The following is an 11708-nucleotide window of genomic DNA, read 5'->3' as shown; positions in this document are numbered from 1 at the left end:
AAAACATTGGATATAGCCGAAATGATGAACGGCTGTGGTGCTCCAGAAAGAATCAACGTCTCTCCGTCGGCCGCCCAAGTAGAATGAACCAGGTACTTGAAGTTACCGAAAACTGAAGTATCGAAGACGACTAAATACACTTCAACTTCCTACAATTAGATTTAAAATTCGTGTGTTAGATTGTGAATAAAATTTGTGGCTGTTTCGGAACATCTTTCCCTATTCCTATTCCAGTGCACGTTCCGTAGATCCTTCATAAAACACCTCTACAACTAAACAAATTCACTAGGTTTTGGTATGTTTCAATATTTTGTTGCCATTAAAAATATACTAACACTATTATTTAAGAAAAAAAACATTTATATTTAAAATTTAAAGGAAATATTACAAAATGTTTAGAGATAACCTTCGCAAACAAACCATTAAGCAGCGATGTAAATGTTAAAAACCATAGGGAATTAGCACCCGATAACGGAACTATTTGGTCAGGGCGACGGACATACTTGATCCGAGCTTCGCGTAATTTTGTTTGCTCGAAGACCTATCGGTACGTGCTATTTGTAGGTTTTTAAATTTCTTCAAATTTGTTTAGGGTTTATCTTTTTTATCCCTTTTCATAATGGACTAATCTACTTATTCGCTAATTTTATCATCCTTTGCATTGCAGTCCATAGGTGGTTCCTTTTAACGTTATAATAGTTCTTTTTATAAAATAACCTTGGCCATCTTGTTGAAATGTTGCCACCCCGCTTCAGCTATCGATCCCTTTTCTCTCCCACTAAAGAGTTTATGAACTCATTCTTAGGCATTGGCTGAGCTATTCCAGGGAAACATTTCCACAAGTTGGGCAAGCGTAAACATATTTTATAAAATCAACTATTGATGTTATACATGTATTCTATTCAAACGATTTATTTTTGGGTTACAAAGCCCAAAATAATTAATGAACAATACAACTCGAAATTATAAATTGTTGGAGCTTGCGTGACAAAGAAATCACGTGAGCTACAACAATTTTTATTTTATTTTGGGCTATGAACACCCAAAAATAAAGCTTTTTACATTTTAAATAGCCACGCTTCTTAAATTCCCTTCTAAAAGTATTTATTATTAATTATTACTAGGTTTTGTTTTGGCAAAGGTGAGCTTGGATTTAAATAAATACTTACCGGATACATGAAATAAGGGTCTATTGCGTTTTCCAATGATGAAAATGGAATTGGTATGGTTTGTACGCTGCAGTTCAAATATTTCTTATATGCGTTAAATGAAATTTCGTAACAGCAAGCAGCAGATGCAATAGAATCGGAGCTCTTGAAATTACAAGAAAAGTAATGTTAATCAATACGTTGTTTCAATGCCTTTTTGATTCGGTGCTTGCTCGTAGCATTGTAGGCATAGGTCGTAGCTAAGCCCCACCTTGAAACAACCGCCATGACATTATTTCACGGCAAAACTATTAAAAACTAAATTATTTCATGGCAAAACTCCACACGATCCCGCGATACTAACCACGTGACTATTAATGTCATGGCCGACCTAAAAGCATTACATTGTCAACGAAAATCGGTCACACACACGAGTAAGCTACGAATAGTGGATATGCATTTTACCTCTATTAAACCAACTTTCAACGCAACCATCTTCCAGAGAATTCTGGGGATGATCAATAAAATATTATTTTAATATTTAAAAAATCTGTCTTGATTTTAAACAATTACTCAATTTAATCAATATTGATATTTCTATTTAAATATTTAAATAATACCTTCTTAATTTCTCTAATAAGAATAATCGATTTAGTGTACGTTCAAGATCATACTGGACAGCATAGAGGAGATCAAATCAGTCACGATACTTTCTAAGCTAGAATGGTAACACAATCCTCTTTGTCATATGAGAGATACGCTTACGTTTTAAATAAAATATTGTTGTGATGCCTTGGAGCTATGGCTACAATGCCCTGTCTTGTCAATAACCTGGACCAAAAAACTTTCAGGTTGACAGGTATTATCGATTTCCTATACAACCCGTTTTGTTAAGCGAGTCCTTTATGATCTGTTGAAGACTCTTTTCTTAACAAATGGCATCTAAGTATAATTAAGAAAAATCGTTGCATTTGTTACTGGTATTAAATACAATGAAGAATGACTACGTTAGGACGATGTGCGTACATCATGGTCAAATTCACCTCTGGCAATAGAGGAGAGAAGAATTAATACGCTCCAATCGCGACGAAAGACGTAGTTTTTAAAGAACCAATGAGATAGCGAGTTGTTTTGATTATTTTAGGGGGAAGGAGCTTACTCTTCGAGCGTGATGGGAATTGGTAGCAACGCTAAAAAGCGTCTCAATCATAATCATTCTCCCCAAGTAGAAACGAATACAATCTTGGTATAACAGAAGTCCTAAATAACATTTTTCCTTTTGGTGAGATACGCGATTGACAAAAAGGAATTAAATAGCAGTTAAGGACGAATGTTGCCGAGAATCTCAGCCGGTCGTTTATTTGACGTGTGCCAAAAATAATAGAGCAATAATAAGCAATAGCAGTGTTTCCAAAAAATTCTACTATAAAAAGACTTTAAAAGCTTCTAATATTTTCTACTAGGAATGATTATCAAGGATAATATCTTTCCCATTTTGGTTTACTTATAGCAGGAGTAAATAGGGGGGGGGGGGGTAGGCATTTGTAGCTTTGGCCAGAACAAGTCGGCATGTGATCAGCTTTCAAAAAGGGGGGGAGAACAAAAAAACGAGAATATTTGAATTTAGTCAATCATAAAACACTTTGGAAAAGATCGACGGGAGCGCTTGGTCATGGCGCTCTGCACGAATATTTATATAATGAACTCTAAAACCAAACTACCCATCAATAACAGATCAGTAACAGAAGTATGCTTTTGTTTTTCAAATATAGCAATCAAGAATGACTTTGTTGAGACAGTCATCGAGAATCATGGTTAAAGTTGAAGTTCCCACTGCACGCTTTGCTCAAAACAACAGCGAATTTTGAATTTTGAAAGTTTTAGTGTAGATTTTAAATAAATATGAACAGTATAGGGGATTAGATAATTTATAGATTAAATGATATGGTTTTCTCTTTAAGCAACCAATGAATATTCTATTGTGAAGTTATTTATCGAATTTATTTTTGTTTATTTAATTATTTTTCAATAATTATATATGTTTTCCTTATAAGTCTTAACGGATAAGTTTTCATTAATTCGTCTTATAATTAAAGAGATCTAGGACAGCAAACTCATTCCGCCCAAGGAGAAAGAAACGCTATGAAATATATCGAAATAATTAATTATCATTATACAGGTTAAGCCCGTGGTAGAAAACGACTTGAGGGATTCGGTAGGAAAGCGTGTACTTTGAGTGCAATGAGTTTATTTAACCATGTAGATCTTGCGCTAGAAAATGCGTACGGGGAACGTGTAAGGGAAACGGGTCTGTGGAAATATGATTTATATTTTGAGTTGTGCTTCTGGATAAAAAATTTATGACGTTTTAGGGTCGTACGTTTCGGGCCCTACGTTTTGGGACCACAGGAAGAGCCCAAAATTTACACCACTGTATAAATTTCTGATTCGAGTATATATTTTGTTCATTCCTTTGTCGAAACGACTTAAGCGAGCGAGAGTTGGAAAACCTTGTTTCGTTTGGCAAAACCGAAAGCTTTGCCCTTACCTCGCCCCACACCTCCTTGGCTCTAGTTGACGAGATATTAGATTAGCCGCCCCTACAATGAGACAGTCTTCGCTTCGCCCCCATAGCGTAGTTTTTTCAATAAAATTTTATCTGACATTACTTTCACGCGATAACTGACGTCGTACGCGTTGTTTGATATGATTAATTGGTTGCTGAGGTTACTACCGAGATTCAGAGGGACAATTAATATCAAAAGCAATATGATTGTTAATATTTATGTAGAAGGGGCTAGAAGATTAGGCCAGAGGCGTAGTCATGGCGCACGTGTCGGACACCCCGAAACGTATGGTTTTATGTTCAAATTGTTTCTTGTTTTTTTCAAATGTGAAATAAAATCCTAGCTACTCCACTGATTTGGGCAGGTGCACTCGCCCCCGCTTTAGATACGGCACTGATGGCCTAAAGTTTCATATCGGCTTTTGATTTTCACTAGTTTGCTAGCTAAGGGCCTGTTGCAAAAGCCCTAGCCAAAGTGCTAGCCCATAGAATTTATAATGTGCAATTCTAGCAAAGCAGACTTTTGCAACGGGCCCTTAGAATCCTAGAATGTTACAAAAGCAGGCGATAGAAAAGAGGAAGAATCAGTGTTTCCACTTTGCGGCGAAAAAGGGCGTTTTCGGCGAAAACTATCTTGGTGAGCGCCAGAAATTTTAAAACCGGCGAAAAGGCTAAAATCATTGAAAACGGTAAAATTTGCGGTATAAATATTTTAGTAGCCCCCCTACTGTGCCCCCAAGGGCAACCCATTCATTTTTTTGGCAGACATAAACTTTATCTAAAATGTTTTTTTTTTTAAAATAAATATATTGCGTAAATCTAAGAAATAAAGAGAAGAAACATATGCAGTAACACTAAAGGAAATTAAAGTAAATTTATGGGGGGAAATTGTGGCGAAAACGGTGGCGTAAATCGACTATAGGACCGGCGAAAACTGATAAAATTCCTCCTAAAATAGGCGAAAATCTCAACCGCAGAGTGGAAACACTGGGAAGAAAATTTGGGGCAGTGATTTTCCATGGTCTCTCCATTCCTAGCCCAATGGCAGGGAAATTGCAAAATAGAGATATAAAATATAGTATGTTTGAAGCAAATAGTGTATTTTTATCGAAGAACCTTGTGTTTGGGGGTAATTTATGGCAAACATGTCGCCCTCTATATATCGTCACAACTGAAAACAATACGCACAGACATTTTAGTCCACACAATCAAGAATGTTTTGAAGTTACTAAGAATATTGGACTACAGGATTCTGATTCCCATCCTCGCAGCCTTTTAGCTTAAATTCGTCTGCTTTCCCATTCAAGTTTGCTATATGGTATGACCTTGAATGCGCCTTAAATGCAGACGAACTTTCTCCACAAAAGCTGTGAGGGTGGTACCAGGGGTTAATGCTATGCTGAAATATTCTTAGTAACTTCAAGTCTTCAATACATTCTTGACACAATAAATTATGTAAAAAAAATTATTAATCGGGAAAATTATCAATTCCTCGATTCATATTACCCAAAACCGTTATAGGGCCAGCGAGGGCTTCGTTTCCGCTATCGATTGATGTACATGACCTTTCAATCCCTGACGGTGCGACGGACAGTCAATTGGATCAAGAACGCATAGAGGTACTAAGAACTTGGAACCTTAATATTCGCCCATGCTGCCTTGTTGTTATACTTTCAGAAGCAGTCTAAGCAGTCGGCGGTTCTCTCTCTATGTAAAACTCCATTACACCAAGGCCCACGTTAGGCTTCGGCAAAGTATAACTTCATGGCGCCAAAATTTACATTTTTCATAGTTCTTAGTAACTCTATGCGTTCTTGATTGGATTTATGTTCCTTATCTACTCCACCCTTTTCAAATTCCGCGCGCTACAAGCCGAAACCATGCTTTACTAGACAGCGTACGCCGTGAAATTTTGCAAAGTTTTGGGATTTTAATGTTAGCATATTTAACACAATCAATCTCTGATTGTCGTGATTACTATGTTTTACCAAATAGATGGACGCTGAGAAAATACTCACCATTAGTCTTTACAGATTAGAGACCATCAATGATCAACTATACATATAACTAGACGGAGTATAGCAGCTTATAAGGCACTCGCGTTTTGTGCCCGGTTTTCAGTCCGGTGCGTGTCTTATAAATGTGTGATATGGACAAATTTCCGTGGAGCCACCAAATAGTTTAGTGGAGAATGGAAAACTATAAAAAGCGGAAAATTCCAACTCTGGATCCAAAAACGTACTAGGCTTACCGCGACTTTTAAAAATGGTTCAATTTACGAAAATAAAGTTAGTTTATATGATGGTAGGAAAATATTGCATTTTTGGGAAACTACAACGCGAAATTAAACATTTTACGTAAATTTAAACTTCAAAAACCTGAAAATGGTACAAACTTATGGGGTTCCCAATTGCAAAAGTCGGTCAGCAAAGGAAAACAAGTTGGCAAGCCAAAATATACCTCTCCTCGGTAGAATTGTCCCTAGTGGTATTAATTTCTCGAGATAACCCTTAAAGATATATCTCCGCAATTTAGAGTTATTTGTTAAAAATATTAACCCATTTCTATCCCGCCCGGTATAAAATTTTAATTATAATTAAAATAATTGAGACGAAACGACCAATTTTAATTTATTCAGAATATCATAAGTTAAGTAGTTACAACAGTAAGTTAGACGTACTATAACAATGCACAATTGAATTAAACCCTTTTACAGAACAAGTTTATCAGTTAATTATAATACGAAGCAAATTTTAATGAAAGAAATATCTACAGAGGCTTTTTGGAATTACTCGCTTACGAAATACTTGCCGCATCTTTAACGCTCATTTTATTTCAACACTCGCCCTTGATGAAGATACCGTAGATATCTGGTAGTGGACGACTCGTTCACTTCCTGTTGACGTTGTGACGCATACCACATGAAAAAGACCAATGCCGTCCAATTTCCAATATCATATAATGACTCGCACACCCAAGAAATCATTGACTGCGTTAGAAATCGTAGATATCCAAATATCCACACCAAATGTATTTACAAGAAGCAAAAACCTTACCATCAACAAAGCACAGAGAGCCACTTGACTAACCGCCACCTCTTAAAGCAATTAACGTTAAATTATCTCCTTTGAATTAGCAGAACTATATATAGGTCGTTAAGAAAGTGGACCACCCACAGGGTCTACCCTTTAACCCTCTAATCTCGGCTGACTGCGCTAAAACAAGATTTAACCTTTAAAAAATACCAGATTAGGCCTTCATAAATTCATTAATAAAAAAAGACTTTATTACCTATTATGCTTACGATGCCTGTCTTAATTTCAGTGAATCTAAGCAGCTATCGGTGGTTCTGTGGTAGAGCGCTCGACTGCCAAGCCGAATGGTCTGGGTTCGAAACTTGGGTGGCGCATTTGTTTTTAATCAATAGAGAAACGCTAAATTAGAATTTCTTCGATGCAATAATTTCAATTTCAATTCTATTTCAATTAAACCAAAATTTCGTACTCTATTAAATACGCTTCCGATAAAGCTGAAGGTCTAATTTTCAATAAGGCGTAACAAGTGTCGGTGGTTCTGTGGTAGAACGTCCGCCTGTCAATCAGGAGGTCTCGGGTTCAAATCCCGCCCGATGCGATCGCAAATTGATACTAAGACGAATACCGTGTACAACTGGTGGAAACCCTGCCATTGGACGTTGAGAGGTAGCATTACACTCAGCACTCGGTCCGTCCCAAAGTCATTAAGAAGAAGTTGGAGAGAAAACGCCCATATAAACACAACAGACTCAACATGCACATCCATCAGAACACAAACACAACAAATTCAACACTCACAACCTACGCATAAACATTACAAAAACGTAATACACCAAACCGTCACGACGGTGAGCGAAAAAACACCATCCAAACCAAACCGCAAATGCATCCGTTAACGCTCATCGTCACACGGTGGTTTTGCCAACCCTTTGAGAAACTGCGTACGCAGTGATTACACTTTGCACCGAAAATGCGAACGCGTTCGCAGTCCTGACAGACAGACACACCCACAGACCCACCCACAGACCCACCCACAGACAGACACGGTCGTTGTATAACCCCTCCTAGGGGACTTTGTCCCCTCGGAGAGGTAAAAATACCATTTCATAAGTATTTCTTGATTTTATTGTAGCAATTTCAGATCTTTGTTTAAAACCTTGTATTGTCCATTTTTCATAATAAAGATTACCTCAATCTTAATTATACAAATTAAATTCTTTAAAAATAAATATGTACAAAAAAATGAAGTATCCGTCGTGTATTTTATTTTATTTTAGTTTATACCTCAATCTTACTTAAACTTGTGCTCAAAATGGTTTAAAACAATAAACTTAATACCCGGAAAGTATAATTTTGTTTGTGGAAAACACTATATTTTAACACAATTAGTCAGCGAGGAGGGTGGAACAACAATCCTACGTGTAGAAACTTCACTGCAGCATACAAAAACACGTTGGTTACTAAAATTGAAACATTAAAAAGTAGCAACGTAATTGCTTTGGACAACACTCACGTTCGAAATTGGTGCGAAGTTTCAGTAAAGATGGTTTCAGTTCCAACCAACGAACTTCGGTTTATTGAAAAATAATCACTAGAGGTAGAAATGGATGATTTTATTATGTTTCTTACTGATGAAACATCAACATCCAACATCTTTCGAGAAAACATAATCTGTTATATGGCTGGTTTTGTTGTAAAGAAATTACGAAAAGCATTAAAATGGTAAACATTTTGACAAGTATCAGACGAAAGGTATTCCTCACTATCAAATCTTAACTATGCAGGACTCAAAGGACCAAACCAAACCTCTACACCTTTTAAAGGACAATTGTGGATTATGTCATCCAACAGCTAGTGTTGTCAAGATTTGTAGCTTGACTAAGAAAGCAGTGAGTTAATGGCTTTAAAAGTCGCTAAGGTGGTGCCTTGGGTATTAGCCTAGCTGATTATTATTATTATAATTCGGATCGATTAAAACCGTGGCTAAAAACATTGACTTAAATGGACTTTCTAGAGAGAGCGTGAAGGCCATTTAAAATACGTAATTCGGTCGCCGTTCGTTACATTCACAAAGTAAAGTTACACTCTGATGACGTTTCAGTGACGTTTTTTGAATCGACTTACCCCTAAAATCGCTTCGCTTTAGATAACTAGTTTTCAAAACTAGCGTGAGAAATCGCTTCGTGTTGGTTCGGGAAGCAACTCGTCCAAGTCGGTTCGCTTAGAAAGTATAGTCAGGAGACAGTTGTTAGCTTCACTTGCATTACTTGGAAAAATTAGCCAAGTTTGATTTTTGATTGTGAATAGCCTAAAAACATACTATTGAATTTGGCTTGTCTTCAAAATTTCTTACGTGTAATTCCATTATTTTTCGCTAATTGAATGAAGCAAAACATTTTGTTTTTTTGTGGCTGAAATCTTGTAAAGTTTAGAGTAGTTGCTTATCTTCTCTAAGGAAATCTAAACGTTTCTTATACTACCACTAAGAAACATACGTTCCGCACTGTTTTAACAACCAACATTTCAAAATGTTTATGCAAAGAAGTAAATTTAATATTTTTGGTTAATAAAGGTAATAACAAAACAAAATTTTTGCTAGTAAGCTTATAAAAACAGGATTTTTAACCTAATAATTAAATATCGTTTTAATTGCGTCCACATACGTAATACTTAAAAAAATATAATTAGACTCCTTACTAAGCTACTGATCATTTTTGACGATAATAGAGGGCCAATTTCATTGAAACCGAAGTATTAGCAGCCAAAAACGCTTTAGACGGTAAAGACATTTTCAAAAAGCTACAAAGTCAACCAACCAAGAATGTATTGAAGTTACTAAGAATATTGGACTACAGGATTTTGATTCGCATCCTCGCAGCCTTTGTAGCTTAAATTCGTCTGCTTTCCCATTCAGTTTCCTATATGGTATGACCTTGAATGCGCCTTAAATGCAGACGAACTTTCTCACAAAAGCTGTGAGGATGGTACCAGGGGTTAATGCTATGCTGAAATATTCTTAGTAACTTCAATACATTCTTGGTATTGGTCGATGCATTTAAAACGATGTTTAATTAATTACGTTTAAAATTTTTGTTATTTTCTTTAATAATAAAATCTAAATAATGAAAATGATAATTTTCTAGCTGTAACATCCGTATTCACTCCCTTTGATATATTTTATCTAGACCTTTATATACGTTTCCTATATCTATGCCCCAACCAGTAGCGTAGCCAGGATTTTGTTTTTGGGGGGGGGGGGGGCACACCATTGAAAAAAAGTAAAAAAATAAAAATATTTGTACGTATGACCATACGTTTCGGGGGGCATGTGCCCCCTGTGCCCCCCTGGCTACGCCACTGGCCCCAACCCCTCACTCAGCCTTGGCAGAGGCGGGCAGAGTCAATCGTAAATTTCGCACTTTACTGACTTTACACACATTTTGCCACCGAACTTTGGTTTGGAGCCCCTTTAAAGCAAATGCTCTAAGACTCACATAATGTCAGCTACAACAAGTCTAATTATTTCCTAAATTCTTTTAGCGAAATATAATTCAATTATACTTAAGAGTTTTTTAAGACAAATCAAAATCGTTGGTTTAAGATGTTGTAAAGCTATTTCACCGAAAAAATATAACTTGGCTTAATCAGCCAAGTAAAAAACAATTGTCTCCTGACTAAAACGACAAGGCGGGGAATTAAAATTGCTCGTATTTTATAAAATAATGGGGATACAATTTCTAAATAATGTCAAATAATATTAGTAGATGTATAGTAAACATGATTAACTATAACTGTTTTGGGATACGTTTTACTATTACCAAAATTCTGGTCAGAATTGGAAATGACGTTAAGCCTTGGCTATAATCGAACCGGGGTGAAGTGATTTCGCACGTTGGAACCATAGATATAAGAAATATATATAAAGGTCTAGATAAATTTTGGGGTGTCTAAGCCTAACATAAAATACGGAATTGACACCTAGCAGACACCGAGGAAGGCACGTGACCAAGAGCGCGAGCTCTCTTAGCATTTTAGTACTAAGTGCTTGACCTTTCCGCAGGCCGTAGTCTTTACACACCATCTGTTGGTGACTTTTAGTATAATTTTTAAGCAGGAAACAATGGCTCTCGCGACGATAGCACGAGCTTTCTTACCGATAGATAGCGCCTTATAAGGATAGCCTGCAGAAATTACGCGTTTCTGCTAGCTGTCACCTCCGTATTCACTCCCTTTGAAATATTTTATCTAGACCTTTATATACGTTTCCTATATCTATGGTTGGAACCAAGAATTATCGTTGACGGTCAAAACTGGCATTAAAATCAACCGAAACTCAATTTTAAGCTCTAGTGTGACCGTGGCTATTATGGCCTTAGTTCATAAGCTGCTTTGTGGCTCTTATGTAAACTAAAAAGGCTAATTCCCATAGATATAAGAAATGTATATAAAGGTCTAGATAAATTTCGGGGCGTCTAAGCTTAACATTAAATACGGAATTGATACCTAGCAGACAACGAGGAAGGCACGAGACCAGAGTGCGAGCTCTCTTAGTCCAATATTCTTAGTAACTTCAATACATTCTTGACGTTTCCTATATATCTATGCATCTTTCCCATTAAAATAAAGTGCTAGAAAGAAATCAGCTTTGATTTAAAATACTTGTCATAAAGAAAATTCCTTCCAGTTTTCGGAGCAATTTCATCAGAGAGGGTAAAGTCGCTTCGCTACTGAGAGGCGTCTCTTCCTATTCCCGCAATGTTAAAATTTCGTTACCAGTTTTTGACGCACGCGCGAATAGAAGAAATTACAAATGAAGTTCAGGATCCCACTACCAGGGTGCTACAGGGTGTCGTTAGTTAATAATTTTTAGAAGATTTTTGTTACATCCGCAATGTGGCACCGATTATTTTCTGAATTCTGATACTAAAAAATTTAAATAAAATGTGAAATGGTTGTTTC

This window comes from Leiobunum rupestre, chromosome 1, assembly GCF_980474605.1.
Source record: "Leiobunum rupestre chromosome 1, qqLeiRupe1.1.hap1, whole genome shotgun sequence".
NCBI classification, from domain to species: domain Eukaryota; kingdom Metazoa; phylum Arthropoda; class Arachnida; order Opiliones; family Sclerosomatidae; genus Leiobunum; species Leiobunum rupestre.
This window is presented reverse-complemented; position numbering follows the sequence as displayed.